The sequence below is a fragment of the Chlamydotis macqueenii genome, chromosome 11 (genome assembly GCF_036417535.1).
Source record: "Chlamydotis macqueenii isolate bChlMac1 chromosome 11, bChlMac1.mat, whole genome shotgun sequence".
In the NCBI taxonomy this organism is placed as follows: domain Eukaryota; kingdom Metazoa; phylum Chordata; class Aves; order Otidiformes; family Otididae; genus Chlamydotis; species Chlamydotis macqueenii.
In genome coordinates, this window is record NC_141566.1 from 3,021,519 (window position 1) to 3,039,846 (window position 18,328).

The window sequence follows — 18,328 nt, forward strand, 5'->3', positions numbered from 1 at the left end:
CCTTCTCCCATTCCAGTAGAAGTGCTCAGGTTGAAGCAGAGTATCATTAGCAGAGTCTTACAAATGTATGATTTTGATTAAGCATTCATTTTTTCTTCTGGGGACATCAGTAGCATCCATGCACAGATCACTCGATTGCCTTTCTGACTTTTCATTTCTGAGTTTTCATTTGAGTGCCTGGAGAGAACAATATTGTCTTTAATAAGTGAAAGATGTGACGGAGACTTTTTTGCACTATACGACAAACTAGTTTCATTCTCTCTCCTCCCCATCTTACCTCCAGAGCATGACGGAATTTCTTAATTTCTTCTCCAGTACATTTTTGCAATCACAACTGCTGTCAGTCACGCTTTGACATACTGGTCATCGGCCCTGAAAAACAGTATGCACACAGTAATATAACTCTCATTAAGTCTACCTTTTCAAATTAGTTGATTTTGTTTTTCCAGACCAAGCTTGTATCAACAATATCCCACCAAATAAATATAATTGAGGAAATAAAGAACCCAAACATTATCTGGGCAAGCTGCAACAATGCCATTAATCTGCTCACCTGCCCATCCTGCCTCCTCCCACCCCAGCCCCACAACTTTCAGATGTCTTTAGTGTTTAGTTAAACAAAGAAGGTCTTTTCCTCTGTTCCAAGTCTTATCTTTCAGTTTCTTGCCTAAATAGTTCTAAGTGACAGTTTTTAGCATATAGCCTTTTGTCTCCTTTCTAGCATTATGCAGGCCACCCAACACTTCAGCTCCTTTACCCTCCCTTCTCCTACAGCTTGTTGCATCTTGGGTTGAAATTTCTCAGAGGATCAACAACACGTGTTCAACTTGTAATGGATTCAGCACATAACAGAGGAAGCCCTGATCCTAGCTGGTCCTTGGATGCTATCATAACACAAAGTGACACCATACATTTTTGGTTTTAAAATAAGCTTCTGATTCATGCTTGCCTGTTATTGGCAAGACCACGTGAGCGCGACTGAAATAAACTGTGTGACCTCCATATCAGCAGGGGATCTGGTTTAGGTTGTGCTCACAGAGTAGAAATGAGAGAAGGGGGAGCCAAACAAGCAGCACTTGACTTCGATCTGCCTCCCCGCCCCTGCCTTAGTGTATACCTCAGCCTATTGCAGGCCTACGCTACCACCCTCCAGGGCTTCCTTCTGCCTTAAACTTCTGTTTGTTTCACAGTGTCATCTCTCAACACATTTCCAAATTCTACAAAACAAACAGCATTAGTCTGTTATTTCTTACAATCTAAAGACGAATGTCAGAGAGCAAGCTACTGTCAAGCAGGCGAGCTCTAAATGTCTTTCTAAACAGAGATTACTTTGTTGAATAAAAAGCATTTCAGAGCCAAGGAATGATCATGTTTATTTTCTTATCTCCCTGATGAAATAGAACTAATTTCTCTTACGTTCAAAGAGATTTTGCTCCGAGAGCAAAATCTTAGCATGCCCGTTAGGTTCTCCCTGCAGTTTAAACTTCTGCCAGCAAGACAGACAGACCTGCCGGGTGTGGTCTGATGCACATCCAGGAGGTCTCTCAAACCATATGTTTCTAATGGTTCCCATCTATGATTAAATCAATCTAAAAGAACAAAAGCTGTGTGCGAGGAGAAAAGAACTTTATCTAGAAATGAAAGAAAATTCAATCAAATGTAATTTTCTGAGACATTTAAAAGGTGCTGCATCTACCAGCAGATGCTAAATACAGGAAAGCCTCACGCAGTGATCAGTGCCTGCCTTCCAGCGTACAGATCAATGGGTTCCGGTCCTCATCCACAAACCATAAGACCGGTGAGCAGCTTTTCTAGCAGAAAACATAAAAGGATTTGCCTTTAAAAACAAACAAAAAAAAATCCTCCCACAAAAACCTCTCTTATCCTTCAGAATCCTTTGGAAATCCACTTGTTAGCCTTTTCTTTACACTTCCAGTTGTAGAAATGTTGAGAATTACAGGGCAACGGGCTTCTTTGACTTGTGTGTTTGTATGACGTGACACACTCATTTCTGCAGAGATGCAGGTTAACTTACACAGAGAGGTACATAATTTGTAACGATGGTATCACAACATTTTTGGGAAATACAATAGTATGCAACTACTGTGTCTCAAGTACTTGAGATTGAACGTTTTCAAACCAGTAAATATGCTTTTCAGAACAACCACGTTTATAACAAAAAAAAATTACATGCTGTTTGTTCCATGGTGGTGCCAAATTACAGTGTCCAAATTTTGGGATCCCACACAGAACAGGTACAGCAGAGTTTTGTGGCCCTTCCTCTTGGCCGTAGCGGATTGAGGGCACTGCTGTTCTGTGCGCACCATTAAATGGCCAGGGAGAAAAGCAGGTCTGGCGGTTTCCCTGGGCTGTGAACCTCTCCCTACTGCATCCCCTGAGAAGTCAGGCTCAGTCTAACCAGGGAGGTGGATGAAAAGGCTTGCTAGCTTATTCTGCTACATCACAGCACATTCCTAGGACCCCAGCCCTTAGGGGATTTGCTGAACTTACTCATTTGGCTGTCTCATTAAACACTGCATTTGGCAAATCCTACCTGCCTTAGGCCATGTCTACACTGTAAAGCTTTGCCAAAGTTTTGCACACCCAAGGTCAGCTCAGGGCATGGAAAATGCACATCCTGTAGCCAACACTGTTACATCGGTGAGACTCCAGGGACTCATATTATCTGTGCTAGCAGCAGAGTACCTTCTGCTGCTTAGGAAGGTGAAGTCCCTAAACTAGCATAAAACCTTCTGACAGTATATACTGTGCCTCCACAAGGTAGTCTGTCTTGTAGCCACAGCAGAATAAATAGTTTTTGCTGGGTACACAAGACATACTAATTGCAAGTTCTACTTGTAAATTCCCATCTGGCTTCTCTTTGTTCACTTTCTCTTCCTTATACACCAGAGAGCTCCCTACAGCTCACAGTTGCCTCAGGATGTAACAGAAATTCTCTCTGAATTTTTCATGTTGTGTTTACAAAATACACAGGTTAAAACATGCTTTTGGAGCTCAGTTTCTTGCAGATATCAATTATATGAAGGCTCTTTTTGTTAAAAATATTATCAACACTTCACTTGGGGGAGACGTGTTCAATACCAAGAATGCAAACGGATGGGAGCCAAGGGAGTCAGTGATACGCAGAGAGGGCAACACCAGGTCTTTCGGATTGTCACTGACACATCATGACAAACATTCCCAAACATGTTCTGTGCAAAATAAACCGTGCCCTTTCTCCTTAAAATAAACATCCTTGATATACGTACTGAAACCAGGAATGTGCCATTACTTATGATAATGTAGTGCAGGAGACAGCTTTTCTTAAGGTTACCCAAAATATTTTTGCTGCTTCATCAGATGTATTGTTAGAGCTCACCAAGCTCAGAGCTGTGGTGCACCTGTTTTCTCTCAGACACATCTTATTTTTCTTCCTTGGAAGTCCCAGCTGGTGTCCAGGTTTTCTTAAATTGCTACCAGAGCTAATTGCTAAATTGCTACCAGAGCAATGCCCCAGAAGATGGGGAATTGCTTTCTGTGGTGAAAGGTGAACAAATAGGTGGACTCAGTTGACCAGAATGGCCAACGAGATGGAAAGAGCTGGTGCTAACATCAGCATGGGAGGGAAGAGGGGATACAGCAGCTGTAGCCAGGCAGGCAACAGCAGTTGCAGGGTCTTTGACCTGGGGGTACTCGAAGCAGGAAAATTTTAGGGAGGCTCAGGGGAGAAGGGAGTAGCTTCGGGCCGGTAAAAAGCTGGTAAACAGGTGGTTCTGTTTGGGGTCGCTCAGCTACAAAATCTCAAACCCAGGGAAAATATGTACTGCAGCCCAGATTTGCTCCACCTGAAGGCACAGAAGGCAGTCTGTTTTCTTCATTTGTTTTATTTCTTTTGCTTTTGTGGATGCTCTGTGATATTATTCCAATATTATTTTTGAGAGGTTTCTCATTTAAATAAGTACTGAATTCAGCCTAACGGAACGGCTTCTCTAATGGACTGGACCCTCTAGCGCTGCTTCACTTACAGAAAAATTAACCTCACACCAGCAACTGCAGCAAACCCAGCAGCAGAAATAGCAAATGGCAAAAGCTAAGAACAGGCAATGGTTTTGAACTTGCATCCAGTTAGGGAAGAGAAATGGTATTCAACTCACCCAGCAAACTCACAACTTGGTAACAGCTTCGTTGAGACACTTGCAGAGAAATTATTGACCACAACACCATGCATCTTGTTAATAACAACAATAGCAACAAAGAATGCCACCACTAAAACCCTGTTCTAAGGAGCCTATAATACTAAAACGGTAATGATAAGTTAAAAAATTAAGTAAATCTAGGCAATTGTCTGTACACAATAGAAAAGACTATTTCCCTGTGATAATAATCTCAAGAGGCTATATCAACATTTTCACGCTCTGGCTTCAGGAACCACATCAGGAAATCAAACAAATGTTATCCCATGTGTGCAGCGAACTTCTTTCTTCTTAAAACAAGGAAACAAAAATTATTTTCTTAACAAACATACAAGAGACAGAAGTGCTACTGAGAAAAAGCATAAGACTAAGAAAAAAAAATAGTGATATTGATTAAAACAAAAGTTTGGGGAGATGGAATTGAATGCTTTCTTCCTTCCAGTTACAAGTGGCTAGAATTTCTACATGCCAGCTACTTACGGCTGGTGTTGCATCGAGGCAGCTTTGCAAGGTGCTGTGTGAATGGGACTCGGATCACCTCATCGGAAACCAAGATGAGCGCTTCATGCTACTGGGGGCACCTTGGAAAATACCCAGAAGTAATAAAGAGGAACCAATAGATGATGTGACCAGACATCTATGAGCTCAAAATGCCCAGCCAAGGCTAGATAGGACTCTGCTTCAGAAATTTGGTCTCAAGAAGAAAACAGCTCTGCATGAGAAAACTCCCAGGCTGACAAATACCACGACTTGGTATTTTGCAGCAAATACTGAGAGATTTCAGGGAGTATCACTATAAAGCCTGTACCGCAGGGCATGCTCCCTGCGTGCAAACTCGCAAAGCACGTTAAAATGTAATATTCATTATAAGGGACAAAACTTGATGAAAGCCTCAGTCCCAGCATGCTGAACATGGATTGTTATCTCTAAGAACACGAGCACAGTCAAGCCATCTTGAACTTTGTCTGCACCATGTCCCCACAGATTTTACACGTGAAAGAGAGGCTGGGACACTGCACTAGCAGGCAAGGAAAACAGCATTAGAGGCGAGTTTAAGAGTTATTTTAGGGTGGGTTCTTTTCTTAAAAGTCTTCAATCCAAAGACCATTAGTTGCTACCAGACTAAACCACACTGAAAACAGCACAGGGCATTTGTTGCATTTCTCTAAGCAGCCCAGCATCTCTAGATATATATTTGCCGCTTTCCCTTATTACCTCCTCTGTGTTAGGGAACGGAGTTCTCAACAAGCAGGATTATTCTCCTGTGAGGGTAGTTACATTACAACAGTAATAAACAGTCAGTAACAATTTTAAAGTTAGGATGATTTAAAATGAGACTCAGGGAAATGCTTATTCCCTGCCTTCATTTTCAAGGAAAAGAAAAAAACAATCTTCAGGGGAATTAAGGGGGAGGGGGCAATTCTTCCCTAGAGGTTCAAATATATCTCCCAGGCAGCAGAAAAAAAATGTTGGTATTCTGTACCACCCAGTGCCTGCCCACTTCTATGCTTGATTACCCCGATAAATCAGAAAACCTGTTTGTTACAGGCTCTCCTTCCATTACAGCTGTTGCTCTGGTTAACATCTTCTGAATCATCCAATTCATCAGGATCACATACATGGGTTTTAATCCTTTGATTTTTTAAGTTACTTTGTTCTGAATTTTTCGCTTCATCCCCTTACTGACAGAGGAACTGGATAAAGATAAATAAGTCAGAGTAGCATTGTTTTTCTCCCCTGCTTTTTATTTTGCAAGGCAAGTAGGGAGGGGGGAATGGGGTAGCTCTCCATTTCACAGTTCTTTAGTGGGATCACTCAGCGCTGACGGCACAGCCTGAAATCTGAAGAGTCTGAAAACCAAAGCCTTACTCTGTTCTCCTAGTCATTAAAATGCTATCTTTGAAAAGTGTACATTAAATAGAGAAATAACTTGGTGGTTACTGCAAGCCCTCCGTCACTGCGATGCCTTCAGTACTAATTTCTGTAAAAGGAACAAAACTGGGAACTGAGTTACAACTGAAGTGTAATTGCTACATAAATTATACGAAGTGTCAAAGCTGGAAAGGGAAATGGGGAACACAGTAGGTCAAATGCTTGCTAATGGGCTAGCGAGTCATTCACCTGCTCAAATCAAAATCAGACATGAGTACACTCATTGGAAGGACACAAGAGAACATGCTTTATAACACTGCTTCTCTCAGCATGATTTTAGGATTAATGCACACAAACACCCCCATATCCATTCACATGCCCTCAGAAGCCACATGTTCATCATCATAGTAACAGCCTGTAACTAAAGGGAAGACAGCAATCTATAATGGCGATAGCTCATTTTTACAAAATAGCACATATGCACACAAACATATGAGAGAAGAGGAATGATGACTAAACCTCAAATTATTCCATGATTTTACTACTGATCTAACACTCGTTGTTTTGAAAATCAGACTGCATATTTCTTAGTAAAAATGAGCTCTACAGAGGTTCCCGAGACCGAGTTGTTCCAAGTCTTAGCTACTATCAGGATAGAGGCTTTCAAAACCAAATACATAATATAAGAGCAAAAAATGAACTTTGATAGAGAAGGAACATCTCTAATATTTACATACCTCATGTTGGATAAGACTCACAGCAGTGTTTATAAATTCTTTAAGAAGAAAATATCACAGCTTTCCTTTTCTGTCCTCCTCACCTGCTTTTTTACATCTATTTTTCACATTTCAGTAATGGCAAAAGCTTATTGCATTACAAGACGGCATTTTATTGACCAGTATAATGGATTCAAGATCTGAATTCAAGGCAACCAAATGAAAAAATACCTGTCTAGCTATATTATGTCAAAAGGAACAAGCCTCTAGTTATTGAATTCCTATAATTATGACCAACGATTTTGCTTCTGAATAATTTTGCAAGAGTCATTAGGAATATGTGGATCCAAAAAGAAAAGTCTATGGCATCAACAAAAGTACAACTTCCAGCCTCTCATATTTAAGGCAGAGAAAGACAGACAAAGGAAACATGAATAAAAGAAAAGAATAAGGCACATACACAAGCCTTCTTTGAAAAAATCTGTCTGGTATTTGCTACAGAAAGGTCTAAATAGCTGCTTTTGATGGAATTTGTCTGGTGTATTAAGCACTCATAGAAAATACTTTGTACTGAAGGCTTTGAGCTCTTGTGCTGATTGGACACGGTTGCACAGTGTAAATCTCAGTTGCAGTGGAAAGCCATAGAATAATGAACTAGAACAGAAAGAATTTAGTGAAGATCCTCAGAATCAAATAAAGCAGTTTTTCCAGAGAGTATCTCTTACAAGTAGGTGCTCAACAAGCAATATATCTGGGTTATCAGTAGTAAACTGGAGGCTGAGTCCTGCAAGAAGCTGAAGTTAGTGGAGCTGCTCAAGAAAGACATTTAAGACTTTTCAGGAACGTACCTGGATTCCACAAACGACAGAGGGAGAATGATCTCCTTGAACAAATTTAATCAGTCAGTTTCCGAGTTAAAAACACTGTCACTAGGAAAACATGTGAGAGAGTAATGAAAAAAAGCAGCAACACACACCATTTCCCCCATAATACTTTCATTTAGTATTGTAGTCTTTCAACAAAACACTCACAAGTGCTGAGGATATATTGCAAACGCAGGTTCTTCTGTCTGATGACACAGTTACCCACACAGCATTGTATCAATTTGTATAACGGATAAACTCAGGCACAAAACAGTTGATGTAAATGTTTTCAAACACAGCTTTGGTTACTAACCTACATTCCAGCAGCGCTAAGGACCCAGAGCTTTCACTGAATTAAATAGATTGACAGGACAGGTAGCGGGATTAAGACTATTAGAAACTTGTAAATAAAAAGAAAAATTTGTGCTCTCAGACTCCAAATGGCTGACTGAGAGGACAATATTGGTATTAAGAGAAGAGACAGTACCCTCCCTTTATCAGAAAGAGCCACCTGCTTGTTACTGTAGGAAAACTGCCTCAAACAGAAAAGAAAGATTCAAAAGTAGTAGTACCCATGCAACATCCACATCCAGCTGGGGAAGACAAACATAGGCCAGAGCCAAACAGCATACCGTAAGAATAAAAAGACAAGACTCGCACCAAGGGAGACAAAAATGCGGCACACAGAAAGGTAATATAAATAATCCAGCAGGAACATTTATCAGAATGTGATGAGGCTTGGGCTGACAAAGAGAAATGGCATTGCTCAGAAAACAGGCTGGAAAAGATGACACCGGTTTTTAGAATCACTTGTTGAAAAGAAAGAAGAAAAAAAAAATAGCCAAATAGCAACACATCCCTGAATATCCAACTTCAAAAATAGAGATTGGACTTGGTAAAGGTCACTATTATTCTTTATAAAACAGGAAAGAGTTTTTACTTTTAAGTCTATAATTAGACCTCAATGGAAAGTTACATTGTAAGCTCAAGAAAATTGCCAAACTTTGTGCTATTCTTCGAATTATATTCAATCTTTATTCAAGTCTGGTCTGGACACGTGTTATATTTTAACAAGTATTTTGCATCGGAAAAGTTCTCAGTCACAGCAAAGTTTTAGTACCATTGGAACCAGATATTTCAAAATATGTAGGGAAACAGATCATTTTAAAATAGACATCAAAGGTTTTACCTTGAAGCTCTCCAAGGCATCCAAGTATAGCGAGGATAAGAACAACAAAGGCCTGCTGCCTACCTCCATGCCTCCCACCCTGCGGGACTGCTTATTTTGCAGTCCTCCACGAACGTCACTGGCTCATGGAGGCCTCAGTGGACGATGGGTCCTTGTCACGTCATCATCATAACTTTGTACAGTTGGCAGTCTTTCTTCTAAGGAAGGCAGAACACACTTAGCTCAGATATTGAATTTCCTTTCACCTCTCCAGAGCACGGTCTCCCCAGCTCAGGGTTAAGCTTGTTTGCGATTTGTGGGGAAACGGACTGCTGCTGTTGCTGTTGTCTGCACTGTGCATGGCGTATGAACAAAGAACTCCGGTTTCTAGGGCTCTTGCAACTCTTTAAACAGTCACTCCCTAAATGAAAATTTCCTGAAATCCAACCCTCAGATCTGAACCTCTTCAAAACTAGGGAAGAACAATCTGGATTTAAATCCTCAAACCCAAGTATCATGCTTCTTTATTTTTAATTTATCCAGACTTCAATTCAGAAGGAACCCAGCTCTGATTCCAGCATAGCCAAAGCAGAGTCTTGTCTCAACAAATCCTATCCCAAGCTGATAGGACTATCCATGAAGGAGAAAGTTACTCCTGCAAGACTTCTGCCATCTTCTACTCAAATCTTGCGAGATGAAAGGCAGGATTTGGGCAGCCAATAATCTCAGACTCAGCCAGATCAGCCCAAACATGTAAACCCAAGCTAAACACCACCTCTTCAGGAACTCTGCAGTCCCACAGCACAGGGAACTGGACACTCCTGCAATCAACAAAGCCATAAGTACATCATTAAAAATTGCAGTATCTTCCCCCTCGCTTGCACGTAGTAGTAATAATGTTAACATGTACTTTGATACTAAGTACTGCTACAGACAATCCATAAACACCTAATACTGCTCAAAAGACCTGTATTAAAGTTTCAATATAGCTGCCATTCTCTGCTACTTTTCCAAAGGGCAAGAGACTCTCTCCAGAGACAGGTTTGATTTTCCAGACAGTCGGGCTCTACAGTGGTCAGACAAGAAGCCGACCTTCAGGAGCTCTGCAGCAGTCCCTCTAGTCATCATAAACCAGCTTTGATGGGATCAAAAGGAAGCGGTATCAGATGGGACTCATGGGAAGTTACATCAGACCTTTATTTGCCCAAAGGAGGTCAGCAAGTCAGAGGGTTCAGAAACAGCATGCAAAACATGGCACACATTGCAGGGTGTGGATAAAGAGGAAGGATCTTTCATAAGAAAGAAAAATAATGGACATGGCATATTTCATCTGACTACAATATTTCTCTATTTCCTGGAGAAAGCAAAGCACAGAGAGAGATAACAATTTGCACACGTTCACGGACAGCGAGTGTGTCACAACACATATCTCTTGGTTTGCAGGACACATCCTCTCTCTCCCCTAACGTGCTGTTTCTCCATTCCCTGGAAATGAACGCACTGGAGACTCTCTCCTTCTACATGTACGTGTTTCAGTGTTTATGTTTGTTACTCTATTGCTTGAAAACTGAAGCGTTTCTAACTGCTGGTCTTCTTATTCACAATTCTGCTTGGTTCCAACTAGCTGTGAATGTATTTACACCCCAGAGTTTATTCGTTGGTCAGAGATACTCAGGAGAGCGCAGTGTGAAAGCAGCAGGCCTCCTGGCTGACTGCCCAAGAAAGAGGTGGATCCCCTGTTCTGGCACACCCAGCACCTGTGGAGGGACACTGATCTCATAGGGTGACACTCCGTGAGGAGATGGCCTCGTTACAGATTTGCAAGCACTAGCACGTCCAACATCCATTTCAACTTCTTTGCAGAAACTCAGTACTAAAAAAAAAAATCAAAGTCTGAACAAGAGATGACAGTCTGCAGGTAACAGCATTAACTGTGTTTGACAAGGGAAGTGAGAGTGGATTACGATTTATTATTTGTAGCAACATATCCTCCTTGCCAATTTTTCTGCTTGCAAGATGAGATTTCTGTACGCTGTCAACACACACACCAGAGTTCTACTCTGCCTGAACACCTGATCAAGACTAATTGGCAATAATGAAAGAGCTAGGCATGTTTTGACAGTACAGGAGTCGAGTCCCCTAACTGCACACAACTGCCAGGAGTGAATTCTGGAGGCAAACGCTTCCCCGAGCAGTCCGAGAAGAGCAGGACCCGTGAATCACACTTCAGCCTCAGATCAACGCCCTCTGCTTGCTCTGGAGAAACCGAGCGCAGCATCCCCATCATTTCAATTCTTTCACCTCCCCACTGAAACTGCCAATAAACGGGCTCATTCCAGTACAACAATAATAATCACCCAAGAAATCCCTTCTGTTTGCCTCCCAGAAAACATGTGCTCACCGGCTCTTTTCACGTCAGTTACTGTAACACAGTACAGTGATTTTTTCAGCCAAGAGGCTGGACGGAGGTTCATTAGGGAGAGGACTCCCACTGTTACTTAATAACCTCTCCAGAGTCTGAAGGTCTTCTTCCTTTCCTATCTCAGTATCTTTAAACTCCTCTACAATGTATTGAGAATATATTGTATATGTATACAATACATCGGATTCTCACACAATGCATGAGAAGCTTGAATTCTCAAACCACTAGGAAAGTGTAGCTCAGGTTTAGGGAGACCTATTTAAAATGAGATGAATGCACCAGAAATTCTATTCTGCTGTTGAAAGGCACACCGACCTTGGGGCTTGCAATAATGTCCAGAATTAGCTTGTCAGCAGCCCAGAGATCCAATCTCAGTTTTCATGGAACTGTTCCCAGAGCAGGTAGATAATGCCCGATCTTCAAAGTAACTATGTCTCAAGTTTATCAAACAAGCAGAAAAAAAAAAATGACACACCAAAGGGCCTATTCACTAAACAGTGGCTTACATGAATCGGCCAAGCATGTGAAGATCTATTTTTCTTGCTTGGGTGACAGAAATGTTGCACTACAAAGGGCAAGAATACAACTTGCAAGTAGACTAGGTGGGTTCAGCATGGACAGAATGAATTATTTCAGCCCAATCACAAATCTACTTTGAACATCAGAGTTTAGAATTTGACTCAAGTATTAAGTTCAAATTTGATCAGCAGGGACCAAGAAAACGAAAACCAGGAAAAAAAAAGGAAAAAAAGTTAATGAAAAATGTACACAGTCTCAGCAGCTCAAGAAAAGCAAATTCCCTTAAGCCAGTGTAACACATGCTGGACATTTCTAATCCATGAATGAAAAACTAGATGCTTCAGGATTTATTTAAACAAAATTCAAACCCCCTTGAAGAAACAAAATACTACAGCATAGGCTTGACCTACATGAAAAAGGCATAAGGCCCCATAGCTTGGTGGGTCTGTAAAAACAACACAAAAACCTCCTAGAAGTTCTCCAATGCAAAGAGACTTTGTCTACACTTCAGCTGAAGCCTGGATGTATTTGGAGCACAGAATGAATAACAGCTATCATCTCAAGCAGGAGTGGCTAAGCCATCCTTAGCATAAAATTAGCATCTGTATGAAACAAGCAATGAGGACAAACCCTGACTCCTACCAAAGCTGCTTCTGTCCACAAAGGAATGGATCTTCCAGATCTGTGTGTGATTTTATGCAGATTGACAATGCTTTTTCCACACACAGGATTCTTTTATTGCTAATTCTTTAGCAAAAGGTTCTGTACTTACATTCCAAGAAAGGTGAGTCTGTGCCTCAAATTCTCATAGTTTTTGCTACGTCCATTTTATTCTCTAATGCCACTGTAGATAATACACAGGCTTGATACATTGGACACAGTTTTCAAGTAACTTACTGCTTCTAAAGTCTTTGTGATGAATACTGTAATCCTCATATAATTTTGTTCATCTCAAAGCACCATTCAGGGTGGTTTTCCGCCCTTGGTCCCACTCCCAGACTTATAATTCTGCCAATCACAGAGGCTCCTACCTCTTCTCTTCCTCTTAGCTGTCCAGCAGGTACAAGGTCTCAGAAAAGGTCAGCTCCTTGTCCCACAGCTGAGGCAGCAGTAGCAGCTCTTTGCAAGCAGATGGAGATGCTGCAAAGCAATTCCCCTTCAGTCTACAAAGGATGCATGGCTGAAGTCAGAACAGAAACACAGGGCCAAAAAAAAAAAAAAAAAAAAAAAAAAAAAAAAAGGCCAGACCCCCCCCACCTTTCCCAAGATCATAAAGAAAAAGTTAGATGGATGCTTCTGGCCTCAGCAATTTTTTTTTTTTTTTCTGAAACAGGTCCTGTACTTTGACAGTGTCTGATACAAATCCTTTTGCACTTTTATGTTTAGGGAATAAGAGAGATTATGAGAAGGTTACACTTGCTCTCTGCCAGGAACGAGGGAGCCCATCTGTGCTGAGAGGTAAAGCTTTGATGTTAAGCAACTTGCAAGTATTTGCCACAGCCTCTGAGCCTGACATCAAGGTGACCAATGTATTACACTGAAGTCAACTAAATGACATCAATATAAAATCAGAACAAATGAAAAATAAAGTCCAGTGGCTCTTCAGCCTTATTGAAGAGATTTGCCAGCAGCGTAGAGACATTTCTGATTTAATGTCTTTTTTGCTTGTCTAACTCGTTTTGGTGACAAGTCAGGCAGGAGGAAAGAAACAGAAAAGCAAGAGATCTGTGAAGGCACGATGGGAACAGGTCATAACATTTTGCTTAACAAAGGTAAGGGAAAAGGTAAAAAGCACATAAAGTACCTGGTGCTCAAAGCCAGAGATTAGAGCCAGGGCACCATTCTGGGGCAATACAGACAGAAGTTTCAGTGCAGGGAGAGATGCACTACAGGAGATGTATTCTTGCCTTTCATTCTTTCCCAAATTTTCCAGAACCCGACTGTTTCAAAACCAGAATTAAAAAGCCTTTACACAAACACACTTGACATAGTAAAGGGACTAAAAGTTCAGTTAGGCTGATAAGAACCTGGAACAGCTCCACTAATCTCAAGTGGCAGAGCAGTGGGACAAACGTTGACCTCCCATTTCAGGGCCAAAATTTTGTTGGTGAGCGTACCTCTGTCCAGTCTCAAATATGGCTCCATTTCAGTCCTGAACCTTAAAACATTATCTTAGTTCAATCCAGATCTAGACACTGCATCCCTCAACACTACTCACTAGATAAACAAAAAGTACTTTTTGTTCAGAATATGCCAATATTCAGACAGAGCATTAGAAAACTGATTTGCATGTAGACTTGGGTCATGCTATTCCCTGCTGTTCCCATGTGGCATAACTAGAAATACTGATACTGAGAGAGAAAGAAAAAACACACAGCACACTTCACACTAGAAAATACCAATGCAAAAAAAACCAGAAAAACAGATGGGGTCTAAACTGCAGCCTGAATGCATTCGTTTCCATCCATAATAATGATTACTATTACGGCAACACCCTGTACTGAGGATATAAAACCCAAATCCTCTCCCAAGAAATGACTCAATGTCTTCACTCTCAACTATCTGTGAGATTCCTTGGAAAGAACACACACAACTCTATTTCATCCCAAAAAGCTGTCGGACTTCACAGAGCTGCAGAGGAGTGCTTCATCACAATCTCACACCTGTCACTGCACCTCACGATAGCCACGGCAGCTTTGTAGCAGAGAAAACACCTCTAAGTTTTGGGTCAGGCTGCCAGTATTTCTAAGCACCTTCACTGAGAACGACATAGACACAAATTTCAGAACATTAAAAGACAAGTCAAATGAATCGTGGTTCTGAGCCAAAACCCACTGCAGTCTATTGGAAAATTCTGCATTAACTGTCTTTTCTTCATGGTTCATCTTTTTGCACTCATTTCCTGGATTTCTAGAAACACAGAGATATAGGACTAAGTGCCACCTTGGTTTCATCACTCACTCTTTTTTTTTATTTCATATAACTTCAGTTATATTAACCAGAGCTTTCTTCTTACACACATTTTACAAGAAAGAGTAGTTTAGGAAAGACTAAAGTACCATCTTCTAGCTCAATTAACTGTATAAAATAAAAAGCCCATGACTCATTCCTTTCAAGCTGAAGTTTTGCTCTTTACAACAGAGAAAGTCTACTCTCCTTACAGTTCAGTTTTCAGATAGCATCTTCATTCAGATCTGCCACTGGCTCTTCAGGTAAAGAATCAGAGAGAAACAAACGCACGCAGTGGAACCCGACCTCTGCTACACTGAGGCTCAGAACCCCTTTCTCCTTAAAGCAATTCTTCTGGGCTTTTGAAAAGACGCACAAAATGCCACAAAATCTGCCACAAGAGTCCTTCAGAAGAGTGCCTATGTTCCAAATGCAGTTACTGGGATATATCGCTAGAAATAATTCAGTTCTTCTTAGGCTTGGCAAGTCTACCAACCTTTTATTTGCACAGACACGGAGTTCAGACCATGACTCCCACCATGCCCAACTGACCTCACCACCATCACTCGACATTTACTTCATTTACTGCATTGCACCTACTACCCCACTGGAGAAGTCAAACTGAAAGCAGCATTAAAAAAAAAAAAAAAAAAAAAAAAAAAAAAAAAAAAGTGTCTGGCTCTCTATTTGGGCATAAAGTACAACGTGCAGGAGCCAAATGGATTACACTGCACATGCACAGAGTGAATAGCTGAAAGGCTTTCTAGCCTGAAAGTTTTCAGAGGAGGCAGGTATCTCAAAGGAATGTGCAGTAGCTATTGAACCTGCCCTATACCTAGCTAGGATGCAAGTCTAAGCTTTTCTCGGAAATCTGAAAGGAGATGGTGTTGGGAGGGGAGGTGGAGGACAGCACATGTGAGAGTTTTCCTCTGTAAAGGGCTTTTTTTTTTTTTTAAGCACAATAGAAAATGCAGAAGGAGCACAAACTATTTTTAAGAGCAGGATTATGCCTGCAAACGTCACAGGAGGAAGGACAGGACATCAAGGCACTGAGAAGGAAGGAAAGTGGATTGGGAGAAAAAAAAAAATATCTAATTTTAGGGGAAAAAAGGGGGAGATAAGTGGGTAAGTGGTAGAATTTGAAGGAAAAAGTAGTGAAAGAAGAATGGGCAAACATTGCACAACGAGTGTTAGGGCCTTCCTGTACCCTCTTTCCGCATGAGCTGAGAGGTGTAGGTGTCTTTCTCCAAATGTGACAGCTTCTGGCTGGATCACAGCTGGAACCAGTGCATGAGAAAACCCTGGCCATGGCAGGTTTTGTGTGTCTTTTCCCACCCTTACTTTTGGGCCAGGGCATTGGTGTGATCTTTGAATTTAAGCTCAGGAAAACAAGTAAATATATAGTACCCATGCCAAGCACCCGTGTGATTTAACAGAGAAATATTTTTTCTATTTTTCCTTATTATAGGAGGCATTTTAGATGCTGATACAAAACAAAAAGCAAATTAATAGACCCTCTGAATTTTCTACTGAAATCTCAGATTTGTCAGCTGAGTACTCAGCTGAAAATTACTTTCCAGGTAGGTTTTTATCTGCCAGACTGACAGTTCCAGCACCCAGAGGACCCCTTGCTGTCTTGAGGAAATAATTAGCCTATAGCTAAATTTCGAGGTAGAAAGTTGAGTCAGTTCCTTTCAAAATTCCATCTGCAATGTGGAAGCATACTTAGAAGGACACAAATTCAAAGCAAAATGGATTCCCCAAAACTACCCAAGAATAAATTACACCTAATACTGATTTGCCCAAGAAAGATGCCATCTGGCTTCCAGACTTCAGAGCAAACATAGAGCTGAAAGCACGAGCACAGAATATCATGTGCTCCACAAACATCATTCCCATGTCCTTCTGATTACAGTACCCAGAACACCTACTGCTCAAAACTGTCTTACGCACTTCATCTCTTCAAGCATATCATTCCTTGAAGGTGGACAATAATTCACATTTTAGCCTGCACTGACTTCAGTGACTTTCCCTCAGAGAGGTATCTATTTTCCCAGGTTTGATATAAACTCTAAGTACCCTGAAGATAAGTGTGTTAAAGTTTTGCCTGCTCTTGAAATTAAAAAAAAAAAAAAAGTGTCACAGAAAAAAACATCAGAGGCAGTCATGCTTTTATCCATTCCTGAATTTTTTCCCTCGAATACATAGGCCAAACTCTGCAAAACATCTTTATGGCCATCTCTTCAAATTACAGAACCCGATGTCAGCTGCAGCAATTGAAAATGCAGCTGAGAATAGAGCTGTTTTAAGGCCAGCCAAGTTGATATTTCATGTAATCTTTCACAGTGATGAGATCATATTCTACTACCAAGCTAATACTATAATCAAGATAAGTCCCTGTTTTAGAGGAGCCATGACTGACACATTCCTCCTTCTGCCTTAAAGGCACAATCCTGCTTCTACAGCAATCACGTGTCCAATGTTTTTTCTAGAATTTCTTCAGATTTTAGAAAAAGAAATACTTATTTTGCCATTACACATGAAAACAGAAGAACGAGCTAACTTAATGAACAAAATATCCTTGAAATCCCACGTCAGATTTTAACTTGTGTAAATTCAGCTAATTCCCACAGCAGCCCACACTCTGCTTCACTCCGCACACGCTGGTGCCTCAATACACAGAAAAGGCTTTTAAAGTGCAGGCTACCTTACTGCCTTCCAGATGAGGCTCTTCCCAGGCAGCCTCTAAAGAACTTGCACTGCAGATCTTTGCACCTTCTTTGCTGTTCTCTAGCCAGGTTCACCCAAGCATATTTAGTTGTCAATCTGCAAGAGGGCAAATGTGTTTGTAATTAAGAGTCCTTCGTTTACTGTACATAAATCAGGAAAAGGGAAAGATACTGTTAAATGAAGACAGCTATCAAAGGAATTATTTTGCTTCCAATTAGGTTCATAAGGAAAAAGCCTTTTCAATGACTGGTTTCCGTTGGATCTAACTAGATGCTCTCATTTGTTTTGCAGGGGTCCAAAGACTAGCCCTTCATTAGGGCAAAGTTAAGTGAAATGGCTAATTTAAAACTCATTCCCCTACTCCATAGATTTTTCTCTTCCTTTTAACTGAGATGATTTGCTGGTAGGTCATTTATCTTCTCTGACAGATGCTGCTGTTTAGCTTCTGATCACTTTGTAAAGTGCACATACACTCAAAACCAAAAGATTTTAAGGGAATTTTATGACATGGAAAAAAAGAAAAAATGGCAGTTCATAATGGTGCTCATTTTTCTACGATAGTATCCTGCCACAGTAATTAGCTAGCTATATTGTTTGCTACAAACTCTTCCTTCATTTTACTTTTTTTCCTGTCTTTTATTTTTCAGACATAACACTTAGAACTAAGCAATCACTCAGATCAAACAGGTACAGTCAGTATTTGACAAGGTAGACAGACTTCCAAGGCTTCAGCAAGAAAGAAAGCAACTACTTCCACAATCATATATGAAGGAAGAGAAATGCTACCCTGCCCTAATTAAATTCTACTAGAAGAATTACATCCACCCTCTCAGACTTGTCCCATCTCATTGCGGTTCCTAATTCACTCCCTGGCTCAAATGGCTAAAGCCTAGGTG

The 18,328-nt window shown here is 40.8% G+C and overlaps 1 long non-coding RNA gene across 1 annotated transcript in view; it reads right to left on the minus strand.

The window, feature by feature from the left end:
* Positions 1-276: 276 nt before the first annotated feature.
* Positions 277-18,328, minus strand: part of LOC147599361 (uncharacterized) — a 28,536-nt gene continuing 10,484 nt past the window's right edge. Inside the window, exon 3 of the long non-coding RNA XR_015259748.1 lies at positions 277-372. This is a non-coding gene — a long non-coding RNA (uncharacterized LOC147599361). The remainder of the gene's footprint in view (positions 373-18,328) is intronic.